A 19,229-nucleotide genomic window follows, 5' to 3' on the forward strand; every position below is an offset into this window, starting at 1 on the left:
TTCCACACAGGTGGCTTTTTATTTAGTTTTTGTGTTTGATGTTCAGTTCAACAAACGTTTACTTTGAGCTGTCTACCAGGATGGTTAAGAGCACAAGCCTCTGCAATCAAATAGACTCTGGCTTGGTTTTACACACCACACTGCTGTACTGTGTAACAGGGAGGAGCTTAGTCAACTTCTAATTTGATGTTTCAATTTTACCTTTAGGTTCTCAGATTCAGCATTGCAGGGCAGAAGCAGAATTCTCTAATAAAGTGTGCATGTGCATGTGTTGTCAGGAGATTCTCATGGTAATCCCTCTATAAATGGAAACTGTTAATCCAAACCATGTGAATGATTCTTAATTCTCTATATGGTGCTTGTCTAGACTTCACACACACACACACACACACACACACACACGCACGCACAAAACATGCACGCTCTGGTACTAAGGTTTAAATATACCGTAGTAGAGTTTAAATTGAGACATGGTTTAATGCAGCTGGGCTCCACAAATAATATGCTTCAAGTAGCTATTATCATAATTTTAGTGAATTTTATGTTACAGAAGATAAATTCTGCACAAGGGACTCTGAAGAACTCTGTATTTAGAAATGATGGAGTACATATGAATTCTTGTGTCCAGATGGGGCATACATTAGTTATGCTTTTAAAGTATAATATACCCTGTATACAAAAATATGTTGACATTTTAAGAATAAGATCAACATTTTATAAAGGGATGTTTACTTTATTCTGAAGTAACACACATAAAAAATTAAGATTTTGAAGAACAACTATGTGTTTTGAGGCACAGAAGTGCTTTCTGTAAACCATACAGAAAGCCAAAAGTATATGGTCCCAGGAGCTAGAAGGTTATTGGCTAATCCCTGTATATTACTGTAGTCCAGATATAACCTTCAGCATGCTGTTAAGTGTTTAGTAAACTGTGAGAACTCCATGTAGTTCACTGTTAATACTTTAAAAATAGAGGTTTCAGCACAGAATTCTACCAGATCTTCAAAGAAGAGCTAGCAACAATACTCCTCAAACTATTCCACAATATAGAAACAGAAAGAGCATTACCAAACTCATCTTATGAGGCCAGTCACCTTGATATTTTAAATGCACAAAGACCCAAAAAAGAAAGAGAACTTCAGACCAATCTCACTTATGAATATGGACACAAAAATGCTCAGTAAAATACTGGCAAATGAAATCTAATAATGCATTAAAGATATTATCCACCATGACCAATAAGCTTCATCCCAGGCATGCAGGGATGGTTCTATATATGGAAATCAATCAATATAATCCATCATATAAACAATCTGAGAGAAAAAAACCCACATTATCATATCCTTTGATGCCAAAAAATCATTTGACAAAATTCAACAACCTTTCATGTTTAAAATTTTAGAGATATCAGGGATACAAGGCACATGCCTAAACATAGTAAAGGCAATATACAGCAAGCCTATAACCATCATCAAACTAAACAAAGAGAAACTTAAATCAACCCCACTGAACTCAGGGACAAGATGAGGCTGCCCACTCTCGCTGTATCTCTTCAACATAGTACTTGAGATCCTAGCTAAAGCAATAAGACAATTAAAGGAGATCAAGGGGATACACACTGGAAAAAAAAATAGTCAAGTATCACTATTTGCAGATGATAGGAGAGTATATGTGAGTGACCCCAAAAATTCTACCAGAAAACTATTTCATTTAATAAACACCTTCAGCAAAGTAGCAGGATACAAAATTACTTAAAAAAAAAAAAGATGATGGGCTGAGAAAGAAATTAGGGAAACCACACCCTTCACAATAGCCACAAATAACATGAAGTACATTGGTGTATCTCCAACCAAGCAAGAGAAAGACCTGTTTGAAAAAGACTTCAAGTCTCTGAAGAAATTGAAGAAGATATCAGAAGATGGAAAGATCTCCCATGCTCATGGATCAGTAGGATTAACATAGTGAAAATGGCCATCCTGCCAAAAGCAATCAACAAATTCAATGCAATTCCCATCAAAACACCAACAAATTTTTTGTAGACTTTGAAAGAACAATTCTCAATTTCATATGGAAAAATAACAACAACAAAACAACTGCTAAAACAATCCTGTACAATAAAAGATCTTATGGCGGTATCTCAGTCCTTGATCTCAAGCTTTACTATAGAGCAACAGTTATGCCCTGGTTACTCACATGCCTCGCTGGGTGCCTGTGCCCGTTGATGCCCCTCATGCTATGACTCCCTTCAGACAGAAAAGGGATCTTGGAACTACAACCGCCATTGTTACTGCAATCTCATTTGTGGCTGTTGGAGCTACCACCGCGGCATTAGCCATGAGTCATACTGTGCAGACTGCTCAGACCCTAAATAATCTTTTAGCCAATGTAGCTCATGCCTTAGATGTACAAAAAGGAATTAATGCCCAACTAAAAGGAGACTTGATGGTGTTCAATCAGAGGATTGACCTCGTGCAAGAGCAAATTGATACCCTATGGCAAATCGCTCAACTTGGCTGTCAATGAAAGTATGCTGGACTTTGTGTCACTAGCATACAACATGAGAATTTTTCCTGTGCTATAATCTGTCTAAACAATTGTCTAGCTATATTTTAGGTAATTGGACTGGAGAATTCGATACTACCATGGAGCAGCTGAGAGTGGCCATTGTCACGGTAAATTCTACCAGAGTGGACGCAGGACTAGCCACAGGATTATCATCATGGATTGCTGCAGCCATGAATCATCTGAAGGAATGGGCAGGCATGGGAGCGTTAACAGGCCTTCTGGTGTTGGTCTCCTTGGTTTGCCTGTGGTGTATATGCAAGATTAGAGTCTCACAACAGCGTAATGCAGCCATGATCATTCAGGCCTTTACAGCCATTGAAGCAGGAGAGTCTCCCCAAGCATGGTTGGCTACCATAAAAAGCTAAAAGGTCAGGCTCAGGATGCGAGGCTAAGCACTGCACTCAGGGTCAGCCGCTTTGGATCCAGAGAAGAGCATGTCTGATTGCATGCGGGTTGATGCCCCAGGTCCCGCCTCTGAGAATAAGGTATCAGACAGGTCTGATGCTCTTTGGGTGGATGACACCTAAATGAACATCTGTCAGGAGCCGTGACTCAGTGGCCTGCTTTGATATTTAAATCTCGGCGGAGAGATGGCTTTTAGCAGGCCTTTACTAATGGCAGAGGAGAACTTGCAAGTCCATCTCCTTTTGTTTGTGACAACAGGTGGGATAGCTTGTGAGGGTTACACCTCTTCTTCAGGCTCCTTGTGCAAATTAACCTGTTGTTCTAAGATGTTTTACTGGCTAAAGTAACTCCTCAAAGAATAAAGTGGTCAGAAGGCTGGAGGCAGAGGATGAGGCAGCACTTGAGACTTGCTGCTTGCTGCAGCAGTCTGCCTTTTTCAAAAGATGTCGAGTCTGGACCTTTAAAAAGTTTCCTGTGTGCTCTGTGTTTATTTTATTAATTTTAATCCTCACACCCAACTCAAGAACCGTTCGACTCTGCCCGGCTGGCCTCGGCAAACATCGGTACAAAGTCCCAATTTATTTCTAATATCAGAGATCAGACCTCTACTCTTGCCTGATGCGTCTAAAACAAAAAGGGGGAACTGTAGAGAGCTGCTTAATGCCGCGCCTTAAAGATGGAGCTGGTTTCTGCCTTCCACCTTCTCGATGGTGAGTGCTCTCTATCATGAACAACTCCACATTTGGCTAAGGCCGAGGATCTGGCTTGCTTCCATGTATGTGGACCTATCTGCATTGCCCACGTGGCACACTGGGGTTGGCTACCCAGAGGCTATTTAAGCTGTGGGCTGGCTTTCCCCAGGGTCAGATGATTGTTCAAGGTTCCTGAATAAACTGCATTGAAAAAAAAAAAGAAATGAATAAATAAATAAATTAATTAATTAATCGAAACAGCACAGAGTATTATTCTGATGTCATAGTGTGAGTCATGTATTATATTTCTCAGAATCAAATAATTTTGGAGTGTCATTTGTACCCTGATAAGTTAAGGCTTATGATAAATATCTTTACTGAATGGAGGTGAAAAAAGTACACTTTTCTATATAATATGCTTACTTCTTTAATTCATGGACTGACTGGTTTAAATGGGTATATTTAAAGGATGCCAAGTCCTTCCATTGTCAAACTTAAGAAATTCAGTTTTCCAATGGTATTCACATTTCATTGAGAAATAGCTCAACTGTTTGCCAAATTCTGACCAGAGCTTATGGTTTCTCAAATTTCTTCTGAATCAGAAAGTAATTCTTAGATTCCAGTGTAATATTTGTGTGTGAGCTGCATTTTGCTTTACTCGTCGGCAGTATATCATTCTTGAATAACATACTCGGTCTGATTATAAGCAATACACCTAGTATTCTTGGAAATCTTGTAAATGGAACTAGGAATAGCACTTCCTTAAAATCTAGCCATAACACTACACTCCTAGACACATATCCAAAAGATGCTCAAGTTCACAATAAGGACATTTGCTCAACCATGTTTGTAGCAGCTTTATTTGTAATAGCCAGAAGCTAGGAACAACCTAGATGTCCCTCAGTTGAGGAATGGATACAGAAATTTTGGTACATCTACACAATGGAATATTACTCAACTATTAAAAACAGGAAATCACAAAATTTGCAGGCAAATGATGGGACCTGGAAAGGATCATCCTGAGTGAGCTGTCCCAGAAGCAGAAATGTTAGGCCCAGCAAGAGCCTAAATATAAGAAGGTATGAAGAGAACTCAGGAAACTAATCATCCATCGATGAAAAAATGCAAGAGACTCTTTTTAACCATTGTACAGTGGGGTCACCCCTGCTGGTCAGCTAGGAGTGGCACCAGGAGACAAAGAGCTTAGGTTTTTAAAAGACACAAGGTGGGAATCTCCTGGGTTTGACTTCTTGGCAAGTTAGGATTGGATGAAGTGTCTAACTTTTAAAATAATTGGTTAGTTCTGGTCACCCTTAGGTCTAGTCAGCCCTGTCATAAATATCTGATCTTCAAGTCAGTTTGGAATTTCCTGCCATCCACAGTTAAATGTCGGGGGGGGTGATTAACTTATCCCATGTCTGTTCTGAGGAGTGGGGGTTACAGGCTTTGGATCAAAGGTCAGGAGAAGGATTGGGGCCATTTGGCCCAGTTTCCAAACAAAGCCCATCTCACCGGCGCCAGCCTGTGATTTTTGATTTTTTCTCCATTTAGTAGAGATCTCTGCTTGTTCTTTTCCTTATCTCTGCCCTCACAGATGGCTAATGTCAGGAACTTTCACATTCCTCGGTTCTCTGGAGAAGCACTAAGAGGCTTTAATTAAAATGGGCCTAAAACTTGCAAATATAAGTTATAAGGCAATTAAAAGAAACATAGGTTACAAAGTTAGTCTGATTCTTTCAGAAAGACACACACAGTATATACTCACTCATACAGACATATAAGATAGGATAAACCTACTAAAATCTGTACATCTAAAGAAACTAATCAAGAGAGAGGACCCTGACTAAAATGCTCATTTCCCATCCTGAAAGGCAAAGAGGATGGACATCAGAAGAAGAAAATAGGAAACTACCTAGGAACCTGCCACAGAGGGCCTCTGAAAGGCTCTGCCCTACAGACTATCATAGTAGATGCTGAGACTTATGGCCAACTGTTGGGCAGAGTGCATGGAATCTTATGAAAGAAGTGGGAAATAGTAAGACCTGTAGAGTACAGGAACTCCACAAGGAGAGCAACAGAACCAGAAAGTTTGAACATAGGAGTCTTTCCAGAGACTCATATTCCAACCAAGTACCATGCATGCAGATAACCTAGAACCCCTGCATAGATGTAGCCCATGGCAGTTCAGTGTCCAAGTGGGTTCCATAGTAATGGGAAAAGGGACTGCCTCTGACATAAACTGATTGGCCTGCTCTTTGATCACCTTTTCCTGAGGGACGAGCAGCCTTACCAGGCCACAGAAGATGACAATGCAGCCACTCCCGATGAGATCTGATAGACTAAGATCAGAAGGAAGGAGAGGGAGACCTCCCCATCAGTGGACTTGGGGAGGGGCATGCATGAAGAAGGGGGAGGGAAGGTGGGATTAGGAGGGGAAGAGGGAGGGGTTTATGGGGGGATTCAAAGTGAATAAAGTGTAATTAATAAAAGTTAAAAAAGAGAGAGTTGATAAAGAAAAGTTAACAAAACAACAAAACAAAACAACAACAAAAAACCCTTTCAAAAGTTCCAACACATACATAGCTCATTTCACATAGTTACCACATTGAAGAGTCAGTTCCATTACTCTGTGATTATAGAGGTGAGAACATCTTAACCATTGTCAAAAAGGTTACAGTTTAGTTGAGGAGATTAATCAATGAATACACACTCATATTCTATATAAGAAGTACTCAGACCAAAGGAATTGTAGATGCTGTAGGTTCAGAAGACTAGATCTCAAAACAAAAGCCTTTGTAAATTAGTATGGGAACATGCATTTGATCAGATAAGGTCTGAGATATACTTGTCACATAGTGTATTATAATGTCTAAGCTTATCAGTCATATTTTGGCATCTACTTGAGCAGCTAGCACGCGTCCAATGTATTTCACATTGAAAAAAAATCAGTGTTCTCTTTCCTCTGTTCAAAGAAATTCATGCATTCAGGCTCAAAAAGAATAGTAAGATATGTTAAAATAAGTTGAAGTCAAGCTAAGTAGCTTAGTATAAGGTGAACACTGAATCAAGAAAATAGAGTGAATTTCTAGACAGAGCAGACAAATTCATTATGATAAATTTAAATGTTTTTCTCTCATAACCATAGCACATTGTTAAATGTATTCCTCATATTGCTGATGAAGTTTACTCAATCTAAATAACATCGAAGGACACCAACCTGGAATAGTCTAGTACATGTTTATGTAGCAAAATATAAATTCTTTTTTCATTTTTTCTTTCCAATTCTCATTTTCTTTGGGAAGACATTCTTTCTGAACAAGGAAACAAATAGCAATGAGGAGGTCAGGTGTCACTTAGGTTGTATTCCAGACTTGCAAAATTTGGCTATGGAGATCAAAAGGTGTCCAGGGTAAATCACAGTAAAGACAGAGTTGAGAGGATATCCTGTCTCTCTGTACTGGGTCAATAGGTCCAACTGAATTAATTCAGTTGGAAGACTTTCTCTCTCTCCCTTTTTTAAAAATCACGTGTATAAACTGGATTCTAAGGAAGCTGTATTACCTTAAAATCACCACATAGAGGCTGTCTCTGCCTCTGTTGGCTGCCGCTGGATCCCTTTTCTCCAGCTGCACTGCCTTGTCTGGCCTCAGTTGGAGAGTATGTGCTGAGTGATTTGATGTGCCTGGGTGTGTTGGTACCCATGGGGGCCTCCTCTTCTCTTAGAAGAAGGAAAGAGGAGAATGAGGGAGTAGAGCATGAGGGCAGGACTGAGAATGGACTGGAATCAGGCAGTAAGGAGATTAAATTAATAAAAATGAAAAAAAAATACACATCACCCATAGAAAGGCATATGTTTCACATGGTAGACACTGACTGTAGAGGAAAAAAAAAAACTATCATGACTTTTCTTTGAAACATGGTCTCATGGCCTCATGTGGATAAGGCTGACCTTGAACTCACTATGTAGCCAAAGGTGACTCTTTGGACTCATCGGTTTGCCTCCACCTTCCATGTACTGGGAACAAAAGTATGCACCACTGTGCCTGGTTTTTCTCATTATGATCTGTGGTGTGTGTGTGTGTGTGTTTGTGTGTGTGTGTGTGTGTGTGTGTGTGTGTGTATTCATTAGGTTCGTTTCAAGGTACAACTCACGTGTGGAAGACAGAAGACAATTCCAGCTGTCATTCCTTAGGTACTACCCACTCTTAAATATTTACGGACAGAGAGGGAACTGGAATGGAATTAACCATGTATTCTTGGCTAGCTAACCAGTGAGCTGCAGGGATCCACTTACTCTGCCTCCCCAGCACTGGAATTCTAAGTATGTGCTAAAATACCTGGGTTTTCTACATGAGTTCTGGGAATCAAACTCAGGTTTTTATTATTGTTTGCCAATATGACTGAGTCATTTCCCCAGCTCTCCTGCAGTGATTTTAATTGTTGGTTTTACTATTCTCCTAAATCAAAAAAATAAGCAACATAGACAAGTAATTTTTATCTTCTTTCTGCTACTACCCAGAAAACTAGCTACTCAAACTATATAGAAGATTGTTGAAATATATAGACCTTGGGCCTGGTCAATTTGGATGTATGATTTTTTAAGTTACAATTTTTAATTAATTCAATTTACATCTCAGTCATAGGACCCTCTCTTCTCTCTTCCCAGTCCCACCCTCTCTCCTGCATCCGTTCTCCCCTATTCCTTAAAATAAGACAGGCCCCCTACCCAGCTATCCAAATTTTCAAGCTTTTTATAATAATTCAGAAATTAAAAAAAAAAACACAGATATTTTAAGTCAGTGCATGCTCCTTGAAGGTCTGTTTAATGATGTGACCAAAATATAATCATACCCAAAACAGACATGGCTCTTTCCACATAGAACTTCCAGTATGACAGGTAAGTCAGATATTGGACAAATGGGTAGAGGCTCAATGAGTACTCTTCTTCCCAGTCAATAGGCATGAACACATTGGAGCTACCCAGATCATGATTATGAACAGGAAAGGAGAAGCTCTTCGAAGTCATGTTTGGAGCTGCTTTAGTTTCCCGTAATATTTAGCAACAGCAAATATTGGCAGTAGGAAGATGAAAGCAGCAATATTTGGCATCCTCTAGTGTTCTGATACTCATGCAGGTTTCAGAACATGGAACAGTAAACACTACAATGTTAGAACACTTAGGTAGAGTTAGGAAGTCTACACTCTTCAGTCCTTGGCTGAAAGTGCAATTGAATCTCCTAGGTGGACCTAGGTATCAGTAATCCTCCTCAGTCTTAAACACCAGCAAGGCTTGCAGATTTTGGCCTGGACTTAATGAGCCATTTTCCTATTGAAGATTTAACATCTTGGTTGAACACTTCCATTGACCAGGGTTTGCAATTTTCCTTTTCTGGATTCTTAACTGTTTTTTATCTTTCTCCAACATCAGCCCTGTGTCATCTCTTACCTTTTCTTTACTTCTGCAGGCCTTCTTTCTGCCGTGACTACTCTCAAACTGTTCACCTAATTGTTCGTACTTCAGGATGCCAACTTCCCAGCTGTTGTTGACAGTTCTACTCTGCTGTCTCTGCTATTGCCTCTTGTCTCCTTCTCCTTCTCTTTCTTCTTCCCTTCTTTTTATAAGCTGCTCAGTCCATCCTAATGAAAGGAGACAAGAAAAATAAAACTCCAGAGAAATATTTTCTTTGGCCTTATCTTGAACACTGAAGAAGGAAGCAGAGGAAAATCTCTTCCAGTGAATACATTAGTGATGGTGTGAAGTCTGTTAATATAGCCAAGAAGGAATGTTTAGGACAAGTAAACCCTTGTGATTTTTACAGATCCTAGCCACTTGAAATCACAGCCAAGGAGATTTATGTTTGGGCCAATCATAGTACAACCACTTTCTACAATTTACTTTTTGAAAGATTTTGATATGAAAAGTACCTTGTTAGTAGAGTGAGTTTTTCCTATTTTTAAAACAAATGCCAGAAAACAGTAAAGCAATTTGTAAATGGGGGGAGGGGTGACTGTAAAATCTAGCAGCCATTGTCTTGAAACATTCATAATGATCCAAACTTGCTATCTGGGGTGAAATGAAGTGCATAATAAAGAACTGGTGCCAGGCATGGCAGCTCACACCTGTAGTCCTAGTATTAGGAAGCTGAAAACTGTGAGGTCACACCAACTTGGAGCTACCCTATACTACACAGTGACTTCAAACAAGCCTTGGCTACAATTTGAGAACCTTTCTCCAATAATAATAATAATAATAATAATAATAATAATAATAATAATATAAAAATAAACAACAAAAAACCCAGTGTTTTCAAGACATCTTAGTAGCAGGTTGGGGAGAGGAATACAAGGGAGGGAATGTGTTGAGAGACAGATAAAATTAAGACCCATTTGGGGAGTTAGTATTGAAAAAATACAGTAGAAATGTCCAAAAATAAATACACATATGAAGGTGATCTAAATGAAATCACCAAATAATGGGGAGAAGAGTCTCAACTACCCATCTTTGTGACCAAATGTGGCTTCTAGTCCTGGGGTTAGGTTACATCTAATTCAGATGTTTGCCAAAGGGGTCCCACGGAAACCACCAAACAGCCTAGGCTGTTGCCAAAGCTATAGGTTGCTCTCCAAAAACTGACAGCAAGGCTTTAATGCTGATGACAATACCTATTCAACCCGTTGAACACAGTGAAGTCAATCTGTTGCCCATCTAGAACCTTTACCCCTAAGACCTAGTGTTCTTGGTATTGGAAGATATCCTTCATGCTACCAGAGAGAAATGTAAACAACCAACCGAGCCTTTGTTTTACAGTGGTGTCCTGCCTGCAAGACAATCTGGTGCAAAGATAGCACAAAGCTTGTGTGAGTAACAAACCAATATCTGACTTGACTTATGGTCATTCCTTGAGATGGAATCCCTTACCAGCTACAGAACTAAGGAAAGTAGACCCCTGCATTTCTCCCTAAGTAGAACTAGCCCTGGTGGTGTGGGCAAGGGAAAGCCAGCTTTACACCTCAGAGGACTCAGAAGAGCAGGTCCTGAACCTCATCTGGGCAGCAGAACATAGCTGGCCCTAATGGCTTTGATGAGGGAGCTGGCCCTGCCCCTTCCTGGGGCAGCACTGGAGAGCTTGCCCTGGTGGCATGGGTATAGGAGAGCTGGCAAACTGACCAACCCAGTTACCAGCCAGGCCCAAATACAGGGTTTTGAGTTGGTCCACCTCAACATCTACCCCATCTATAAACTCCCAGAACACATGAAAAAGCCAGTTCTGCAGATTCAAATGTCTGTACAGCCCTTGGACATCAACAAGGACCCAGGTGGCAGCCCAGACCAAAGACATCTGCATGGCCTTTCATGTTGAGTCATGGACACTGATACAGACCCATACTGCTACAGGGCCATAAACACAGACATGGTCCTCAATGGCAGCATGGGCCAGGACTTCACCATGACTTCAGGTGGCAAAGCAGGTTACTCACATCAGGCTGTTCCTCACTATTCTTGAGTCTTCAGTACTGCCTGTCTTTGGTGTGTAAACACTATTCTGCTTCTCTTTCTCATCCATCTCTCAAAAATTTACTTGGTAGTCTTAGGGGAACCTGTGCCTCTGGTTGCCTTCTGCCCTACCTGTGCTGAGAAACAAACTACTCTTAAAGGTAGGCCCCACGCCTACAAGTAGATGGCTAACAGAATATGAATTCAATGCCATCTTTAGAGGTTCCTTGACTCATAATGTCTGTCAGGGATTTTATTTAAAAATTCTTTCTATTTTTTTATTTATTTCATTATATACACACACACAATTTTCTTTCTCTCTCTCTCTCTCTCTTTTTAATCCTAAATTTCCTTTGCGTGTATATTATGGGTTTCAGTTTTATGTTTTTAAGGGATCTCTGATGGACAAACAAGTGAAACTCTATGTCTGAATTTATTTCTTGTGCTTTTTCTTGGGCACTTTTCCTTCTGTTTTTATGTGTGTTTGTTTTGTCCTATCCAAAGTGTTAGTTTTGTTTCATCTTATTTTATTTTATTATTTCATAGAAGCCTTTGTGTTTTCTAGGGAGACAGAAAGAGGAACTACCTAGAAGGGAAAGGAGGTGGAGACTAACTGGGAGGAGTCTCTGAGGGAGAGGAAATTGTAATTAGGATACATTAGATGTGAAAATAATCTACTTTTAATAAAAGGGGGAAAAGAGCAGAATAAAATATATATGCTGCATAATAGTCTACACTTTATTTAAAATAAACAGGTTTTTGTGCAATGTGACTGCATAACTTTAGGATAATACAACTATGTTCAATATATCTAGATAATTAAGCCAAGAGAGATTGTAAAAAATATAATAAAAGATGTCTGAGTTGATACAGGTATGTCTAAGCAAGCCTGATGGCCCACATTCAATCTCCAGATCACACAAGGTAGTGTGAGAGGACTCAGTTGTGCTCTGACCTCTACTTACATACCCATCACACACACACACACACACACACACACACACACACAAATAAATAAATAAAACTGAACAAAGAAACAAAGCCCATGTCAAAGATCAGTACGGTTTTTTTTTTTTTTTTTTTTTTTTTGTTCCATAAGTATTCTGTAGAAACTGAGGTTAGATAGCATTCTGAATGTATTCAAAAGAGGTCTATTAGGGCCAGCAAGATGGCTCTGTGGGCAAATATTCTTTCTGCCAAGCTTTATGATCTACTTTTTGTTTCTGGAATCCACCTGGTAGAAGGAGAGAACAGACTCTCTCAAGCTGTCCTCTACTCTTCACAGGCCACTGCATGCACATACCCAATGTTTAGAAAAATAGATAGATAGATAGATAGATAGATAGATAGATAGATAGATAGATAGATAGAAAAATAGACAGACAGACAGACAGACAGATAGATAGATAGATAGATAGACAAACAAACAAACAAATAAATGTAATTTTTAAAAGACACCTATGAGTCCTCTGTACTGTGACCCAACTAAAAGGCATAATGGGGAGAGAGTATTAACAAGGCATTACCTTCTACACCCACCCTGCCTCTTACCATTGTTCACTTTTCAGTGTTTCTGCTTCTCAGCAGTCTAAAGGAATTTGTAGTCAAGAGAAAATACTTTGTATTTCACATTTTCATTATTTCTTTTGCTAGGTATAGATGGTACAATTCTCCCCCTCCCCCCATGCTATTAGCAATAGCAAGTGTGCAATTCCTAGTTAGGTAGCCCTACTATGACAACAGGAAAAGAATCCTACTGTACAGCATGCCATGTTGCAAAACTAGCATATTCTATGCATCAGATGTGTTCAATGAATTTTCACAGTACAGTAAATTGATTTGGATATAACCCTGTTTCAAATTTGAGGAGTGGTTTTTCTTTGTTTTGTTTTTTTGTTTGTTTGTTTTTGTTTCAGTTCTGACGGACTTTGTAGGTGGACAGAGTCTTGAAATACAATGAAGAAAGTAAGGCAGTCTGGAATGTAACAGTTTCAACAGTATACTGATAAGGATTGTAGGTAACTCACTTGCTTTCTCTAGGACTCACTTTCACTATTTATAGAAAAGAGAATGTTCAAGTGAAATAATGTGACTTTCTTCATTGCTTTAGGCAATTTAAGTTGGTAGCATTAGGAAGAATTTGGTGACTAAAGTTTTCCTGCTTTAGACATGTAGGCCCTGCCACCTGGTTTGAAGTACAACTCTGCTTTGCTGTTTTCATTTGCACATATGATTTAATTTACCAGAGGCTCATAGACTTAATCATTGTCCTACATGTTTTTTAAAGAGTCGGGTTCTTGGGCTTGCTTCAGATATCCTGATTATAGAAATCAAGTTGCTGGCTTAAAAAAAAAAAACAAAACAAAACAAAAAAAAACTAGTTGGTGTGGGAAGTGGCAGCTTACCCAGAAGCTGCTTAAAAATCCCCTGGAGTTCTAAAGGGAAATCATTTTTCCTTCGTGCATGTATATGTCCTCCTGCTGAGTTAAGATATGATGGTACTGGAAAGTGAACTGGCCCCCAGGGTGTGCTGAGAGTGATTTCCCTTGAATGAAGTAGGGGGAGCCAACAGGCTAAGCTTAAAAAAGTGTATGTTAATGAGCAGATGTTTCAAGGCTGTCAATCACTAATGCATTGGAATTGTACTGGGAACTAAGTAAAGCTCCAGGCTTGGAGTACTTCTGAATGCAAAGTGCCTAGGAATAATGGAGGAGAGACCTTTGGAAAAGTCTGAGGTTAGAGGGGAATCTGATTTGTATTTTTTGTTTGTTTGTTTGTTTTGTTTTGCTTTTTTATTATGTCAGGGTAGGTAGAGCCATCCTGAAGAAATACCAAGCAAGGCATGATGGGATTTGTGGGACATAAAACTAGGAAGTGATCTGATATGTGGAAGGAGAAGCTATACTATTTCTAAGCACCCATGTCACCTAATAATAAAAATACCACTTTAAGCTACTTTGAGGACTATATTTCAAGACCTATGGAATCATCTCACTTATTATTTGTGTTTTTTCCTCCCAAATAAAATTTTAGAATCAATTATCTTGATTTATACTTTTAAAAGTTATTACATTTATATCATTTAGTTTCTTACTCTTCCCCTTCTTTTTTCTTATTCAGGACCATACTATGTAGCTCTGACTGGCCTGGAGCTTGAGCTTGCTATGTAGACCAGGTGGGTTTAAACTCACAGAGATTCCCCTGCCTTTGAGTGCTGCAATTAATGTTGTGTCAGTATATTTGGCTTCCCCATCAGTTTTCTATAGTTTCTTTGGGAAATGTTGTATCTTAGTATTTCTTTAGGAATGTGTGTAGCAAGACATGTAACCTGCAAAGTCCTTTAGGCTAGTGATCTGCTTCTACCTGGAACTCTTTTCTTGGAGGTCTGTGGATGGGAGAATCAAGTCTTATTTTGTAGTGCATTCTGGCCTCAAAGTTATTATAAGTCCTAGCTCATCTTGAATTCACAAAAATCTTCTTTGAGACAATCCCAATTGCTAGAATATAGAGATGAGCCAACAAACATGCAATTTTATAAAGGATTGGATCTTTTTTTTATTATAGTGGGATCCACAAATTCTATAGTAAATCCTTGTCCTTGATATTCATTTATCCCAGTTTTACTAAGCTACTTAGTCTGTGGACATAATAGGTAGAAAGGGACTAGTGCAATTCTTTTTAAGCCTTAGACATCTGTAGCCTGTCTGTGGGCTAAAATATCAGGTTAGAGTAGGTAGAAATTGAGAGGACCTAGTATTAGGCACTGGAGCTTTAGTGTTTTACTCCCTGAGGCCTAGACATAGTGATTTCTCAATTGCTGTGTAAGTAATTCGTGTCTGTCCTATGAGAATTGTTTCTAAATTGTATCCTATGAGATCTTTTGCAAACTTGGTCACAGAGGCAGGGTAGATATAGCTCTAGATTGTGAAGATTTATTGCTGTCACCAGATAAAAAGACCCTGCTAGCAGCAGCTTTCTGCCACTCTGGAATGCTATACACAATAAAAACTGATAAGTGAAGCCTGGCACATGCCTTGGGCTCTGCCTAAGGAGAGATGCTAAGAAAATACTGAGATTACTTATTGTTATTGTTTGGAACATGAGGGGCCTGATATCTTAGTTAACATTTTAGTTCTCTGGGCATCTGAGGAAAGAACTCTTAGGCTTAATAAACTAAGCTAACAAGCATGACAGATTAAATCTCTTTCACTTAGATGTAAGGACATCAATATACACATCTTTAACAGGGTAATACTCTTACTGGTTTACCATGAGAATGTCAGGTCTGTTAATTCTCTTGGGGTCACTCTTAAAATATCAGCAAAAAGGTACTAGATGTATGTGATCACTCTCTGACCGAAAGAGGTTTTAAGATAAATTATTTGGTAATCACTAACAACAGCTTTGCTGGTACCTCTTCTGACCAGGTGAAGTATTTGTATTTATTAAAAAATGCCACACACACAACCAATCTTAAATCCAATGAGGTTTACTGGATGGAGAGAGAGAGGAGAGAAAGACATGATAGGGGAAGGGGAGGGGGCACCCTGACAGAGAGAAGGGAAGAGCAAGAGAGTAAGAGAGCTACAAAGTGGCAGGTTGGTCCTTTTATGGAACAACTGAACCATGCCTGCCAGTTAGTAGCCCCTGGCAGGCGACAAATGATAACATCGTATGTTGCTAGGCAACCCAGAAGCAGAGTGCCTAAATACTAACATTCCTCCCGTTTTGATTAATTAAATATGAGGAGCTTGGGCTGCTTCTCATGTAAGGCAAGTTAAAGTATATAAATGTAGGTTCATTGGAAGCAGCTCTTGATCACCTTGTAAGGGGATAAGAGAGAGAGAGGAAAAAAGTAAGAGCTCCAAAATGTCCAGATTACATGGTGAGGAGTAGAGGAAGTCCATGCCCTGAAAAGTTCAGGGTTGAGGGTGGTGTTGCCAGCCATGCCAGCAGCAGATAGCGACTGAGGAATGCTGGGAGAAGCTGGAGCTGTTGGTCTTGGGCCTGAAGCACACCATTTTAGCCTTTTGTTGATAATAAGTGGATCACAGGGGAAGAAATCAATGATCTTTAGCTACTTCCTGCTTACACTAAGGTGGCAACAGGGATGAAAGAAAAAGAGACTTTTATTTTTTCTTTTTACCTACACAATAAAAAGAAAAAAAGATTTTTCACCGAAAGGAAGTCATCTCTGTGAGGGTCAGTGAGAGACTGACAGAGAGATAGCAGTCAATCTCTCAGACTTCAGATAAAGGAGAACATTTGTGCTAACCATGGAGGGGGACTCATCAATCTGCCAGTGCTGAATGTATGGATATAGCAATTGATTGCATAGCCAGGGAAGAAGAGTCCCAAAACCAGGGAAAGGGGTGGGGGAGGGTTCTCACCTTTTCAGATAGAGAATAAGTGCAGTACTTACCTGGAGCCCAACTGACCTGAGAGATGGTTTCGGGTAGATTTTCTGCAGCTTACAAGAATCCCTTTTAAGTCTTTCAAAGGAGATAAAACTTTAGACATGTTAGCATTAGAAATATATTAAATAGGTAATATGCACTGAAATGTACATTGTAGAAAAGGCAGTAGACATACACCTTTGTGTTAACAGCATAAATACTCTCAAGTGAGCTCTGATAAGGCAGAAACCTTTCGTGAAGTAGAAGGGACAAAAGCTCACTTGGTCCTAACTTTTAGTATGAATATACATTATGGAGAAGAGGCTTGACCAATTTTTAAGTTTGCATTATTAATCTTAAAAACGTTTCTTAGACCTTCAAACACTTATAACTTGCATTTACCAACCTTAAATACTCTTTCTTAGACCCTCAAACATTTTCTTAGAAGCTTTATATCATAAACTTCCTTAGGCCTTTGTATCTAGTTATTTACCATTAAGACATAAGTGAGACTGCTGTGAACATTTACTGTCCATTAGTTAAAAGGATTGTAACAGTTTACATCTGAAGCCTGTTTTTTGAGTCTGATAGCAAACTAGACTGTCTAGACCTGACAATAGCAACTCTCAGAGTGAGTCTTAAGGCCTCATCTCCTGTATATGAAGGGAAATCAGAAGGCATCTGAAGTTTCCCAACACAGAAGTTGGCAATATGTCTATGAGGCCAGAGCATGATGTTAAAACAGATCTGCAACATTATCTTGGTTTGGCAAAGCTCGCAGAGGTCACTGCATCTAGGAGCTGTTTGTCCTCCACCAGGCTAAAGAGTTCGAAGGCTGGAAGTATCTATAGTTCTTGTGATAGTTGAACCTCCATGGCTGGGCACAGAGGTCAAGCCTGCATGGGAGCATTTTGACTTCCAGAGGCCAGTCTCCCAGCAGGCAGTCATGGCTTGTTGAGGAAGCCATGGGGCCAGTGTCCCCTTTGGCTGCATTTCAATTAGCTCTAAGGAGTTGTTACTGGCTTGTTGAGGCAGACACATCGCCAGCATCCTTCCTCGCTGCATTTGAAACAGTTACCTGGCGGAGCTGACTTTTGCCTATACCTGGTGGAATGGAAAATTGTAAGACCTCTTGTATTCTGGACGGGAATGCTGACAGCCTCAGAGCAGCAGCCAAGGTCTGGAGCATAGCTTTTGCTGTAGATGAGCCAACTCCTATATGGTGATTCAGGGACCATCCTTGGCTGTTTAATTAATGACTAAGATTTAACATAAATAAATAAATGCTTCTAAAATTAATAGATCTTAATTTAGAGTATCCTTGGAATTATATAGTTTAAGGGTATCTAGGCAAAAACTTTTATTTAGTAATCCCAGAGTTATAAGTTTTCAAACTAACAATATAGTAGAGCAGTATAAATCAAATTTAAAATTATATTGGAATTTATTATACCAAATCTATTAGCCAAACAGTCTAGTGGTGAATCTGCATCACAAACAGCTCATGGCAGGAGAAACAGCATTTATTAATTTAGGGATTGAGAAAGACATAGGCAGTTAGAGATACATATTAAATTAGCTTAATTTGAATAGACCTTTATAACCTTGAAACTTCAGCATTATATAAAATTATTTTGAATAATTTTTAAATAATTATAATTATTATTTATATAGCATGGTGTAAAAATATAACTTTAAAGATACATAAAAATCCATACCCATTTTAAATGCAACTTGTTGCTTTTAGTCTAAAAGGAGATAAAATAAACAGTTATGACTAAGGAAGTCTTATAAATGTACACCCAATGAGCAAATTATATAAATTATATAAATCTTCAGATAAGAATTTATAGCACTTTAAATATTTATACATATATATTTATATATATTTACATATATATATATATATATATATATATATATATAAAGAGTAGAGGATACAGAAATCAGGAAGAAAATATTTTTAAAAGCTGAGAAGTAGCACCTTAGTAGTCAGAAATATTTTGAGAGGCCTGTTTAGAACTCTCAGTTTGGAATTTTGCAGGAGTAGAGGAGGGCCTGTTGTGCCCTATTTGTGAGGCGCCAAAAGACAACCAGGAGTCAAGTCTGTTGCAAAACACATGAGGATATTTTTATTAAAAAGCTACAGCTTGGGCCCACACCCTTACCAATGCAGCAATTGAGAGTAGAGTGACCTATGCTCAGGGTAAGTGTTTGCTTTAAAGATTGCAGTCCCTCCCAGCATGCCCAAAGCAGGGGAATTCCTGCCTGGCAAGTGACTACTGGTTGAAACACAAATAGGGATGTTGTATTTTAAACTGATTGGCTATAGGAAGGTCCCAAAACCATTAATTATCTGGCTTCCCTTGTTTGGCTGTCCTGGGGGAGAGGGCCAGTCAGAGCTGGTTTCCTAGCAACTATATCTCCAGTGGGCAGAAAAAGAATGCAGTAAGGCTGGTTCCCCCAGGCATGTGGCTGGACACCTCTCCACCTGTCTGGCCTTTATTCAGGCTTGTGTTTTAACTTTAAACCAATAACTCAAAAAAACTAATTTTTAATTCTTTGGTCTCTCAGGGTGAGTGCATGGCCCGTATTCTCTATTTTAAAATTAACATGGACGTTAGCCATGTGCAGTGCAATCACAGCATAATAGTGAGACCAGGTCACAGGACCTGG

General features: G+C 39.2%; 1 pseudogene; it reads right to left on the minus strand.

The window, feature by feature from the left end:
• Positions 1–16,677, minus strand: part of LOC110542436 (small ribosomal subunit protein uS19-like) — a 100,652-nt pseudogene extending 83,975 nt beyond the window's left edge.
• Positions 16,678–19,229: the final 2,552 nt, after the last annotated feature.

Source organism: Meriones unguiculatus, chromosome X (genome assembly GCF_030254825.1).
Source record: "Meriones unguiculatus strain TT.TT164.6M chromosome X, Bangor_MerUng_6.1, whole genome shotgun sequence".
Classification (NCBI taxonomy): domain Eukaryota; kingdom Metazoa; phylum Chordata; class Mammalia; order Rodentia; family Muridae; genus Meriones; species Meriones unguiculatus.